The following is a 14,033-nucleotide window of genomic DNA, read 5'->3' on the forward strand; positions in this document are numbered from 1 at the left end:
ATTTGAGAAATTCCAAAATATTTGGAAATTAAACAATATGCTTATGAAAGTCTGTGAAACCAAGAAGAAATCACGGGGCAAATTAGAAAGTTTTGGACCTGAATAAAAAATCTGAAAAAATTTCAAAATGTAGAGAATGCAGCTAAAGCAGTAATTAAAAGAAAATGTACTGCTCTGAATACCATTATTTAAAAAGAAATGTCAAATCAATAATTTAACCTTCTACTTTACAAATGAAAAAAGAGCAAATTAAACCCAAAACAAGCAGGAGAAAAACAAAACAAACAAACAAACAAAAAACAATGAGGAGGAAAATAATGAGGAGAGAAAATGTCCCAACTCATTTTAAGAGGCTTGGCATCAAAATCAAACAGAAACTGCCAGAAAGGAGAAAAAGAGACCAGCATTAATGTGGACACAAAATTTCTTAACAAAATATAAGAGATTGAATCCAGCAACATGAAAAAGTGTTACAAACCATGGCAAAGTAAGAATTATCCCAGGAATGCAAACTTGGTTAACAAATGAAAATCAACCAATGTAAAACAGTGTATCAATAAAATAAATGCAAAAATCACATGATTATCTCAATTGACTTAGAAAAATCATTCCACAAAATCCAACAATTCATAATTAAAAACTCTTAAACTGGAAAGAGATTGCTTTCTTAGCCTGATAAAAGAGTCTACAGAAATATATTAATTGCCTCCTATTTACACCCTTGGTGAGGGAGGGATTCTTACCCTAGGGTTCTGGGGATGACTGATACACAACACTTGGTCCTTGGCAGATGTGAGCAACAGTAGTTTATTAGTCATATATGCTCACAGCCCAGGACACTACATGTCATGCAGGGCTATACAGTGGTTCCACTAGGAACAGAGTGAACAACCAGGGACTGTAGGAGGCAGGCTTTGTAGTATCAAGAGAATGAGGTACCCCTGATGATGCAAGAAGATGGAGTGGCTTATTTGAATAATTCCATGGGCTGGCAGGGAACTGAAACCCCCTACTCAGAGATAAGCAGAATTTAATTGCACCTGGGCTGTTTGAGAAGGAGAATTGTTTGGCTATGTGACCTTCTTCATGGCAACAGATTGGGAGGGGAAGCTGTGGTTTGGCCATTTAAAGCCTTCCCATTTTTACCAGATGTCAAGATAGTCCATAATTCTGAGATATTTTAGGCTTTATACCACAAAAAACAAACAAACAACCCCCCCCAAAACAAACAAAAAACCCATACAGCTAATATAATCCTTCCTGGAGAAAAATGAATGCTTCCTCCCTAAATCAGGAAAAAGTCAAGGATATTCACTCTAATTACTTCTATTTCAATGTTTTATGAGCGGTTTAGCCAACATAATAAGATAAATTATAGTCAGGTAGATTAGAAAGAAAGATATAAAACTTTTTAGTTGCACAAAACATGATGTTATATGTGGAAAATCCTAACGAATCTACAAAAAAAGAAATAAACACTACTAAAACTAATCAGTTTAACAAGTTTTCAGGATATAAATAAAATTAATACACAAGAATCCATTATGTATCTGCATGAAAGCAATGAACATTCTGAAAATAAAATCAACCATTTCATTCACAATAGCTACAAAAGAAATAAAATAGGAACGAATTTAGCAAGAGAAACACAGTTTACCCCATGACCTTTGCTAAAAGTAAAGATCTAATAAATGGAGAGACTTAGTTTTTTAGATTGGAAGACTCAATATTGTTAAGATGGCAATTTCCCTCAAATTGATCTATACAGTGAAGGTCAGCCCTCTCAAAAACTTAGGAATTTTTTTGTAGAAATGGACAAGCCAATTCTAAACCTTATGTAGAAATATGAAGACCCTAGAATGGTTTAAAAAATTTTTGAAGAACAAAAGTTAGAGGCCTTACACTTTATTTCAAAACACACTATAAAGCTTTAGTAATCAAGATATTGTACTACTGACATAAGAATAGACATATAATGAGTATGTGTTAAGGTTAAGTGAGATAAAGTACAAATATATTTTTTAAAGAATTTAATGTATATATACATGTATATATGTACACATATGTATATGTTTTTTTAATTGGGAATTTATTTATTTAATAATTTTTATTTTTTTCCATTACAGTTGGTTTACAGTGTTCTGGCAATTTCTGCTATACAGCAAAGTGACCCAGTCACACACATATATACATCAACATATACAGAAATAAAATAGAATGTTAGTACTTCTTTACTCTTACTCTTTAAAAATGATCACTGTGAACTTTTTGTATATGTATTTCCATATTTTTTAATGTCTATATACAGAACTATCTAGATTTTCAAAAACAAAACAGAAATCACATAAGGGATTATGTTAACATTATGTATTTTAGTAGACATATATGAACAGATAGCATTCCATTATGCATTTTCCTAATCAATTATTTTTTCCAGAAATCATCCCTTAGTATGGTCTGCTGGCAAAATTAAAAATGAAATTTGAATATAAATTGTTTTTAAAATTAAAAAAAATAGGCATATAGATCAATGCAATAGGAGAGCCTAGAAATAAACCTTTACATTTATGCTCAATTGATTTTTGACAAATGTCAAGCAATTCAATAGAGAAAGGAAAATCTTTATAGAAAATGGTGCTAAAGCAATTGGCAGAGTTCCCGTTGTGTCTCGTTAGAAACAAATCTGACTAATATCCATGAGGACGAAGGTTTGATCTCTGGCCTTGCTCAGTGGGTTAAGGATCCAGCATTGCCTTGAGCTGTGATGTAGGTAGCTGATGCAGCCCGGATCTGGCATTGCTGTGGCTGTAATGCAGGCTGGCAGCTACAGCTCTGATTTGACCCCTAGCCTGGGAACCTCCATATGCCACGGGTGTGGCCCTAAAAAGAAAAACAAACAAAAATTGGCTTTCCATATTAAAAAAAAATACCTCAGATCCTCATCTTACATGATAGAGAAAAATAAACTCAAAATGGATCATAGAAGTAAATATATGAGCTAAAAATGTAAAACTTCTAGAAGAAAACATAGGAGAAAATGTTTGTGACACTGGGTAGAAAAGATTTCTTAAACACCAAGAACATAATCCATAAAAGAAAAAATTAATAAATTCAACTTCATAAAATTAAAAATGTTTGCTCTTCAAAAGGCATCGTTAATAAAAGGCCACAGATTAGTAGGAAACATTTGCAAATCACGTGTCTGATAAAGACTTTAAATCTGGAATATATTTTTTCAAAGCTCTTAAAACTCCATCCTAAGAATTTAAGTAGCCCAATTTAAAAATGGTCAACAAACCAAGCGGATAGGGCGAGTGGGATGGACTGGGAGGTTGGGGTTAGTAAATGCAGACTATTACGTTTAGAATGGATAAGCAATGATGTCCTACTGTATAACACAGGGAACTATATCCAGTCTCCTGGGATAGAACATGATGGAAGAAAATATGAGATAAAGAATGTGTGTGTGTATATATATATATATACACACATATATATATGTATGTAGGACTGGGTCACTTTGCTCTATCGAAGAAATGGGCATGACACTGTAAACAACTAAAATAAAGCAAAGAAAAGAAAGAAAGGGAAGGAAGGAAGGAAAGAAGAAAGAAAAAACAAAAAAGGAAAGAGAGGGAAGGAGGAAGGAAGAAGGGAAGAAAGAAAAATAAATGTTAAAAAATGGAAAATAAATTTGAACAGACATTTCACTGAAAAAAATATGAGTGGCTAATAAGCCCCCAAAAAGGATGCTCATTAGAGAAATGCAAATTAAAATCACAGTGAGAAATACCACTCCAAACCAATCAGAATAACTATAATGAAACAGACTGTCAATAACCAAGTGTTGGCAAGTATGAGAAGACTCTGGAATCCTCATACATTGCTAATGGGAAACATTTTGGCAACCACCTCAAAAGTTAAATATTAACTTACTATTACCATAGTTGACTTACCATTATCTAGCAATTTCACCCTTAGGTGTCTCCCTAAGAAAATGACAACTTAGGTCCACATAAAGACTCACACATGTGTATTCACAACAGCATTATTCATGGTAGACAAAGATTGGAAACAATCCAAATGTCCATTGGCTAGTGGATGGATAAACAATGATACAGAATGCATTCATTATAAGGACACCTATGCTGCCTTTCGTAATCACACTCAACTCCCTTCCCCACTACTACTCCCTGCCCTGACTGCTGGCAACAACGCATGTCTCCTTGATTTTTATACTTCATCATTTCAAGAATACTATATTATAGAAGTATACAGATAGTGTATAATTGTTTTGGATTGGCTTTTTTCACTCAGGATAATTCCCCAGAAGATTCATTCAAACTGTTACGTGTATCAATCTATTTCTTTTCATTACTGAGTAGTACTCCAGGATAGGAATTACAGTTTCTTTAGTCATTGACCACTGAAAAATATTTGCTCTTTTCCCCAGATTTTGGCTATTGTGAATAAAGCTGTATAGACATTTGTTTAGAAGTTTTTGTGTGAGGATAAGTTTTATTTTTCTGGGATAAACACCCAATAGTATAACTGCTGGGTCTTAGTGTAGTTGCATGTTTCATTTTTAACGACACTGCCAACTGTTTTCCCCAGTGGCTAGGAATTATCTTTTAGAAAAGTAGTTCTGGGCTGGGAACAGGGAGCAGATCACGTCTATTGAGTGGAGTTCAGGCCAGGCTATGGAGAAGGTAAATGAGCTAAAAGGAAGGGCAGTGAGGCCCCTAGGCCACGGATGGTGCAGTACAGAGCTGCTCTGAAGCAGTAATTTAGATACCCAGACCTATGTATGAAGCCAAGAATGGAGGCCACCAGGACGCTTTTGAGGATGCAAAACCGTTGACTTAAAGCCCGACTGAGACAAGGCCTATTCCTGATAAGCAGCAGCTCTTGAGTTCTTCAAACCAATTTGAAGTTATTTCACTTGAACCTATGGGGAGAGTTGAAAACAAGAAGCAAACAATTCTCAGCCCCCAAAAAGCTTTTCAGAAAATGGAGCCCTCGTCTGAAGAGAGAAAATCCATGAATCCTTTCAATGTACCCAGTCTGTTCTAGAAGTTGAAGCATGATCCTAGGACAAGAACACTGCTCGTTGATCCTACCTACCAGGAACTGATAGAGCAACAGGAAACAAGATGTCTGACCTGGGCAAGAACTGCAAAATCCCCAAACCATGACTACCCTCGGTGTCCCCCTCCAAGCCCATCTGGAGAGTATGGATAAGGAGCATGACGTCGAGACACCTTTGTCACCTTCTCCCAAAAGGAGACCAAGCCAGATCCAATGGAAGAAGATCTTCCAGAGAATGAGCAACAGGCACTGAAAGAAAAAGGGTTGTGAAATGATGCCTATTAAAAAAAAAGATTTTGCAGCCTTGAAGCACTATGATAAAGCCAATGGCCAGGACCCCAACCAACATGACTTGACCAATCAAGCAGCCATGTACTTCACAAAAAGTGCTTAAGTGAATGCCAGGAGCTTTCTGTGAAGGCCATTGAAAGGTGGGTAGAAAACCAAGAAGATAATTAGCAACAGGTTCCAAAGCCTGTGTTGGAATTGGCAGCTCCTATTTCACAGAAGAAAAGTGCCAGGATGCCATCCATTTCTTCAAGTCCCTGCAGAACGCCAATCCCAGATGTGCTCAAGAAATGCCAACAGCATCCCACTAACCATGGGGCATTTATTTAATCTGAGCCTCAGTTTACCTCTCTATTAAATGGGAATGAATAATACCTATTTCAAGGATAGGTTGTGAGAATTAAGAGATGGTGCATGTAACATGCTTTAGCACACTGCCTCACACAAAGTTAATGTTACATAAGTAGTAACAATTACTGTTATAATCAATAACAAAGGTAATGATAAATTCCTGGGGAAAAAAGAAAGAAATGCTAATAGGCAGAGAAAATCCTCAAGGACCCAGAGTGGCTGGCCTATATCCCTGGCCTGGCTTTGGAGAAGAAGAAAGGCAATGCATGCTTTCAGAAAGGGGACTATTCCCAGACCAGGAAGTAGTATGCAGAAGCCATCAAATGAGAACCCAAGAGATGCCAAGTTGTACAGCAATGGAGCTGCCTGCTCCTTTGAACTCCTGGGGTTTCAGCTGCCACTCAGGGACTGTGAGGAATGTATCCAAGTAGAACCAAGCTTCACCAAGTGTTATACATGGAAATCAGCTGCCCTAACAATGAAGGACTACGCAAAGGCCACAGGTGTCTGCCAGAAGGCAGTGGAGAGAGGTGTAAGGAGGTGGCAGAAGGTTACTATGGCTACATGATGGTCTAGTACAACCAATAAGACCTCCCCAAAGATACATCCTAGGGTATAGCAGATGAGTGACCCAGTCATGCAGTTCATTCTGGAACAGATGCAGAAGGACCCCCCAGGCACTCAGCAGACACTTTAAGAATCCTATAATAGCGCAGAAGATACAGAAACTGATGGATGTGGATCTGACTGCAATTCACTGATGACTTGCTTATCATCTCCCTTCCCTTCACCCTTACTTGGAAAAAGGAGCTGGAACTGCAGCAAGCAGCATGGAACAGAAGGGAGAGAAGGGGAAAAGGCAAATAACGTCTCTCTCTATATTTATACAGACCTATGTGGAAGAAATAGAGACTTGTTAGAACATGGTCTCTTCTGCCGCCTTGAGTTCCATCTCCTACTCCTGCCCCTCAGTAGCTTTCCCACCAATCAAAGTTGGTGATTTTTGCTTTGGGGCAGTGGGCATGTGTGGGGAAGGGAGGGTGTTCTTCCCAACCTCAGGCCCCAGCTGATTTACAACGTGTCAATTTCTGTGTCAATGTTCACATTATTAACTCCATGTCCCCTTTACCAACGAAACAAGCAAGTCGGACATAGTTACACAATTTTTTAAAAAAGAAAGAAATGGTAGTTCTTATATGTGGAATGTAAAATACGGCACAAATGAACCTATCTTGAGAACAGAAACAGATTCATAGACATGGAGAACAGACTTGTGGTTGCCAACAGGGAGGTGGGAAGGAGTGGGCTGGACAGGGAGTTTGGGATTAGTAGATGCAAACTATTACATTTAGAATGGATAAGCAACGAGGTCCTACTGTATAGCATGGGGAACTCATTCCAATCTCTTGGAATAGAACATGATGGAAGATAACATGATAAAAAATATCATATATATTGTTTATATAAATATATACACAGATAACACATATCTGGGTCACTGCTGTATAGCAGAAATTGACACAGTGTATTTAAATTAAATTTAAATTTTAAAAAATTAAATCAAAAGTTCTGTTTATTGTTAAGACTAACCAGACAAGATAAAAACAAAGAAAATATGTCTTTATTAAAGCTTCGGTCTTTTACAAGGATAGGAAACTAGAAGTCTATTCAGATTGTCTTATCAGAGCTTAGTTAATGAGAAAAGGTGCAGTGCCTTATTATCACGGTGCCTTTGAAAAAAGGCAACTTGTTAATAAAAGCCACTTAAAACTTCACAGCTATGTTTAGCATTGAACTGGGAGCTCAGTATCAGTAGTACATTCATGGTCTACTGATGAAATAGTTGGTGATAAGACTCTGAATGTTTTACTCAGCATTTTGGGATTAAAAATTGGGAGATATACTTCCTACATTCCCAAATATGTAAACCTATTTACCTTGATTTATTTCTATAAAAGAACAAGCTCTCAGAAATACAGATTCATGTTCTCTTCTCCAAAACAAAATAAACCATATTCTATGAGGCTGAAAAAAATACAACTTTCAGAAGATTTTTGAATAATTTAGAAGATTGTAAACCGTGAGACATAATATTCCCATTATGAAATCATTACCACACACTAAGTAACTTTGGCCCAATCTGTTCTTTTGAAAATCTGAAGTCAGTAGGAGTTCTGGGCAGAAGACAACCAATACAGGACCACTCCCAACCTTAAAGCTTCAGTTCATGAAATATTTGTGCATCCTGAACTGGATGCCTCATAGTCATGTCCCTGCAGGCAAACTATCCAGTGCTTTCTGCCTTCTCCACATGCCAGCTGCCTGGAATCCCACCCATTCCCCTCTAGCATTTCATACTATTCTCTTCACAATTCTATTCTACCACATCTGAGTATCTGAATGCCGGAGATCATAGCTCCCAAGACATTTGGTGCAGGAAGGCCCCCAGAAGTCCTATTTATCATCACTGTAGGTCAGCTTGTTCCTTTCATACAGACAAAAATTCTCATCCTTAATTTCCCTCCTCATTCTATCCCGGTTGGAGCTGCTACAATGTCTGTCTTTGTTCCTATTATTTATTAACCATCAATATTTATTTTCCCCTACAGCAGTTTGTATTAATTCACTCTCTGTATCCAGAAAATATAAATTTTATTTAAATTTTTTTTCTAATTAGTCCAGAATTCCTTCCCTTCCTGTAACAACACCCATAATTATGAGTTTTCATTTCTTAGCTGTGTAATAACACTGGCTTATTTGAAGGAGTTGTGGCCTTTCCTTATATCCAATAAATATAACACATATTCAACAAGGGTGTACTATTTTCACCATGATATCACTGGAAATTTTGTGGTTAAAACGATGGATATAGATCTTACCCTGATGGAACTTATAGCCTAATGGTAAAGAGAGACATTTAATAGATCACACAAGTAATTAAGTACAATCCTAACAAGCATGAGAAAAAAAAATGCTTCAAATGTACACATAAAGAAACTAATAATTTGGCAGGAATTGGAGGCTATCAAAAATGATGCTCAGCCTGAGATCGGAAAATGATTTGCATTTAACAGAGACAGATGGAAGAGGAAGTGGGTCACTAGAAGGAAAAGGAATTTGGCATAGCTAAGAACTCACAGAACAGCTCTGTGGCTGGAACTCCAAGCATGAAGGGGAGAAAGCTTCAGAAAGCCAAAACTAGATCCTGCTGAGTCTAGTAGGCTTAGAATTTTATTTAGTCAAGTTGCATTTGAAATATTTTTAGGCAAGGGATTGCCATCATCAGCTTTACACTTTAAAAGGATAACTCCTGGAAAATGAAATAAGTAAACATTTTTTGACTTGGATGAGGGGAGAAGAAGAATGGACAAAGGAGTCTTATTAGGAGCCTCTTATAGATGCCTAGGAGAGGAATGATGGATCCCTTGGATGACTGGGTTGGCACTGAAGAGGAAAAAAATACCTTAAAGTTAATGAGATGTGGTTTTGAGCCAAAGCAATTGAATGGCTTACCCAGGTTTAGGGTATTTGATTTCTGCTTGGGACAGTTTTGAATATGGGCTAGAATGTGAGTTCCAAGATGACATATTTTTTGCCTGTCTTGTTCGCTGTCGCCTCCCCTTCCTCCCGGGACATTCAAGTGGAGATGCTGAATAGGCAGTGAGATTATATGCAACTGCATCTCAGAAGAGAGGTTGCATTGGTACTAAAAATGTGGGATGTACAGTATAGACCCTCTCAGAAGCTGGGCTAACAGAGAGCTCCTCAGGGAGAAGGCTTAAGAGTGGGAAAGTCAAAATCAAGGACTGGTGCCCAGCTCACTTGCTAATAACTCTCTGCAGCAGCATGTGGTAGCCTAAGCATTGACCCATACTCCTCATGTTCTCTGTGAGACCCAGTGTAGCACATGCATGTGCTGAAGATGTTCAGGCCTCAGTATCTCCCATGACATTTCACTTTGGACCTGTCCCATAGGAATGCGAAGGCTTCATTTCTCTCTTTCTACGCCTTCTTTCAAGAGCAATGCATGGGGGAAAAAAATTAGTCAAATGGGTTACATTATAAAATGAAAGATGATGCTGAATCGGTGATGGAAGATACAGATTGCACGCTTGACCCTTTGCAGCTATCAGGACCCACATCAAATGTACCTAAAAATGTAGGCACATTTTTAGCCAGGAACTCATCTCTATACTACTCTTTATTACTCAGCATACATTTCACACTTAATTTCTCTTTCCTAAAATAATATGCAATGAGACCTTTTCATAGTATTTCAGTTGCTAAAGAGGAAAAACTTCTTTTTTTTTTTTTTTTTTAGGACCATACCCAGTCCATTCCACTCCCTCCCCACTACCCCTTGGCAACCACAAGTCTGTTCTCCATGTCTGCGGGTCTGTTTCTATTCTGTAGATAGGTTCATTTGTGCCATATTTTAGATTCCACATACACATGATACCGTATGATAAACCCCAAGAATTTAGATTCCAGGTATCTGCATTTGCTTTGGGGTAGGGCAGAATTTTATGTTTACTCGCAACCCTGATTTCAGCTCACAGTATTTCCTTTTGGTTCTTGGCAATATACTTATTACCAACTTGGTCATTTTTTAAAGTATATTTGTTATTCAGGACATATGTGTACTTCAGCAATATAGCTTTTTAGAATATCTGGCCCATAAAAGAGCTCAAAGTGGAAATCTCTTCATTAAATTGGCCCTTTTGTAACATAGAGTCTGGTCAGAAAGCAATCAGTAGATGAGTAGAAGTCTTGTCCACATTCCCTACACTATGCCCTTGGGCTTTTTAATATTCTAAGAATCTTTAGGGTTTTATGAATAACCTAGGATTATTTTCTAGATTATTTTATAAACTGTTGATTATGGCCAGTGGGGATGGGAGACACAAATACACCAAATGCTTATGGTGCGCTACAGCATGTTACCAAGAATGAGAATTGTGAGTCTCCTCTCTTGCTTAGACAGCCACTGATCATTAGGCTTGCACGCTTTATCGATCACTCACTCGCTGCGTCATAACCAGTAACCACCATCACTACACCATTGAAACAATGGACTAGCTCAGAAGACTACCTAAGTCCAGATGGCTTTCTCACAGCACAATACAACCTTTGCTTTAGCGTAAGCACAGGTTCAATGAAACCCCAAATATTCCTATGAGATTGAACCACGTAAATCAAGTCAACCTGTCACAATGATGGCAGATCATGTGCGAGAAGCAACCAAAGGGTTCACACAGCAATCAAAGTTTGCATTTCCCACCTGTGGTGAAAAGGCCAAAAAGAGGGCAAAGCCCAGGCTGGGTGCTTGGATTATTGCGCTACTCTCAGGCATCAGTACTAAGAGCCACACCTGTCCTTATTTTTTTTCTTCTTTCTTTTTTCTTTTTTTTTTAGCCATTTTTTAGCCAGTTACATTGAATGGGAATTAAATGGGAATCCCCATACAATTACCTCTTCCTGTGTGTGTTTCTAGGCTCCATCTCACTAAAGATGGAATATTCACACCTGGAAAAGGGAAATAAAACCTGGTAGGGCAGGCATGGTGCTCAGACATCTCTTCTGGCCTGGCCTTGGCCTTGCTCAGTTTCTCTGGTTGTTTCTGACCTGCCCTCTTGCTCCTTCCTGAGCCCTTCATCTAGTGGTTTTCAAATTGTCTGCATCAAGATCACATGGGAACTTCCTAGAAACATTTCAAAAAAAAAAAGCCCTGGTTCCACTTTAAAACTAGCAAGTGAGAAACTGAAGGAGGGGCATGGAGGACTTCATGAGCTTCTCAGGTGACAGAGAGCTGACCCCAGCACTGCACATGCAGAAACACTCTCAGGTCCCTGTTTCTGGCTGCCCATGGAACTGCTCTGGCTCTTGGCCCTCTGGTATTTGCTCACCTTGCCTGACCTCCTGTGTCTGTCTATCTGATCTCTTTGGCCCTGCCCTCCATTCCCCCTGCAGCCTTTATCTAATTGGGTTGTAGGTCCTTGCTCCAGCTGCCCTGCAACAGAGGCCTGCCTTCTGCATGAGCCTAGTGCTACGACTCTGGGGTAGCTGAGGAGTCCAGTTCCCGACCAAAAGCCACATGTGACTCTGAGGCCTGACTATAGCAATTACCAAGGCTTGCTTGGTGGGCCTCACAAGGGATCGATGCCCTCTCCATGCCAGACTTGGTGCACAATCCATGCATTACAGTCTCTGAAGGCAGTTTCAAGTCAAGGACTCAAGCCCCTCTGGCCAGCCCAGGCACGCTTGGGCCAAGGCATTCTTCAGATGCCTCTATGTGGGGTGGGAGAAGGAGGAGGGATTGGAAGACACTTTTCTGCCTCTGACTCAGTACCCTGGACTTCTCCACTCCTAGTTCTCATTGCCTCCCCGCCTCATGCATGACCAGCACATCCCCCAAGGGGGCAGATGGAATAAGGACAGTTGATACCTCTTCTGGGTTTGGACTCTTCCTTCTGCCCTTGCAGTAAGTGATTAAACGGTTCTGTGTTAATTCCTTTTGAGCCTGTGCTTTAATCTGCTACTCCAATGTCTGACAGCTCAGCTCTCTTTCTAGCTTAGCTAAGCTCCTGACGCTGAGAATCCTGAGCCAAAACCACTTATTTCAGAAACTGTGTGAGATAATAAATATTTGCTATTTTAAGCTGCTAACTTACTGGGGTCATTTGTTATATAGCAGTAGACAGCTAATACTGTATCTTCCTTACTTATTTAATGTACATCTGGACTTTCAACCCTTTCAAAGTGCTTTCCCCATCTATTATCTCACATCTTCCTAGTTTACATTTATAGAATATTTACTTTGTGCCAGGCACTGTATTAAGTCCTTAACAGGCACTATCTGTGCGAATTGCCACTATTCTGAGATGGGTCCTTTTCTCTCCTTTACAAGTGAGGAGACTGAGGCACTACACATTGGATAATTTGCCCCAAATGACACAAATAGAAAGTGAAATCATGAGTCAAACCCTTGATCCTACCACTAAGAGAAAATAAAGCTCAGAGAAGTCATGCTTTTGTGTCAGGACACACAGCTGGCCAGTCCTGGAGGCAAAACCAAGACTCTGGTCTCTTGATTCCCCATCCAGGAGTCTGGGCTTGTGAACAGACCTAAAAACCATTCTCAGCCTCCAGCAGGGCAGAGAGACGTGCCCAGCGGGCTAAAGGTAGGAAATGGACTCAGGTGGCAACGTCTTACGCACCTGTGTCTTCATCTACAGCCTGAGGCAATAACCTGCCAGGGTGTAGAGACCTTGCCTTCTGATGAAATGGATCCAGTCTTCTCCCATCTCAATGACACCCAGACAAAACTCACTTCAGCATGATAGGGAGGAGAGTGGGGAATAAGATACACAAAATAAAGATATGGTTTGGATTGCTCAAGGACACTGTCTCATGGGCAGCTGCACAGCAGGGGTGGGTGCTGCAGTTGCAGAGGAATAGGATTATGGATGATTTTCAGGAATTAAAAATGCACCAGGTAATGCTTATTCAATTGGACGTCATGACAATTCTGGGAAGCACTGAACTAGAACTACACATTGGAGTTTAACAAGAAGCTGTATTTATCTATGTATTTATAGGATACTTTGGGGAAAGGAATGCTTAAACCTATTTATGAAAGCAGTATCTTCAAACTTCCCAATTCTTTGGAGCACTTGAATCACCACGTGGAATAAACTTGGCAGGTCTCTAAAGGGAAGGTGTCATCCACGCTATAGTTCCCTGGGAAGACTGGAGAAATTTTAGATCCCTAGGCTTTCTCAGATACTGTCCACAGGCTGTCCGTGGGCCTGAGACTTTAATCTTAAAGCGCCAGCAGGTGTTTCAAATGCATCTGACTCAGGCACCCGTGCTGGCGGATCTCTGCAGAATTACACAGCAGTGCATCTTATCCATCAATTTACTATTATTATTTATTAACAGATACCCTAAGGACTTCCAGTCTTGTAATCATTGGAATCTAAGAATGTTTTCAAAAATGCTTGATGAAATTTGCAATTACTAGCTGTTCACACTGTTACTTTATCATTTATTCATTTATCACCATGGCAGTTATACCAGATTAATAAATTTCATTTGCAACTTGCATTCCCCCCTTCCCAAAGAAGTTGTAACTATGACAGTGTACCTGGAACCTGAAGACTCAGCCACACTCCAGGTTCTCACAGCAGTCCATAAAGAGAATTTAAGAAACACGCGATAGCCACCGTACCTTATGTCTAGATGTCCTGGAAGTGGTCCTTGTCCCAACTCCTTACCTTGAGCCTTAACTCCAACAGCAGAATCCT

General features: G+C 39.3%; 1 pseudogene; it reads left to right on the top strand.

Annotated features, from left to right (window-relative positions):
• The first annotated feature begins 3,820 nt into the window (after positions 1 to 3,820).
• On the top strand, positions 3,821 to 6,488 carry LOC125117324 (stress-induced-phosphoprotein 1-like; annotated as a pseudogene).
• Positions 6,489 to 14,033: the final 7,545 nt, after the last annotated feature.

The sequence above is a fragment of the Phacochoerus africanus genome, chromosome 16 (assembly GCF_016906955.1).
Source record: "Phacochoerus africanus isolate WHEZ1 chromosome 16, ROS_Pafr_v1, whole genome shotgun sequence".
Classification (NCBI taxonomy): domain Eukaryota; kingdom Metazoa; phylum Chordata; class Mammalia; order Artiodactyla; family Suidae; genus Phacochoerus; species Phacochoerus africanus.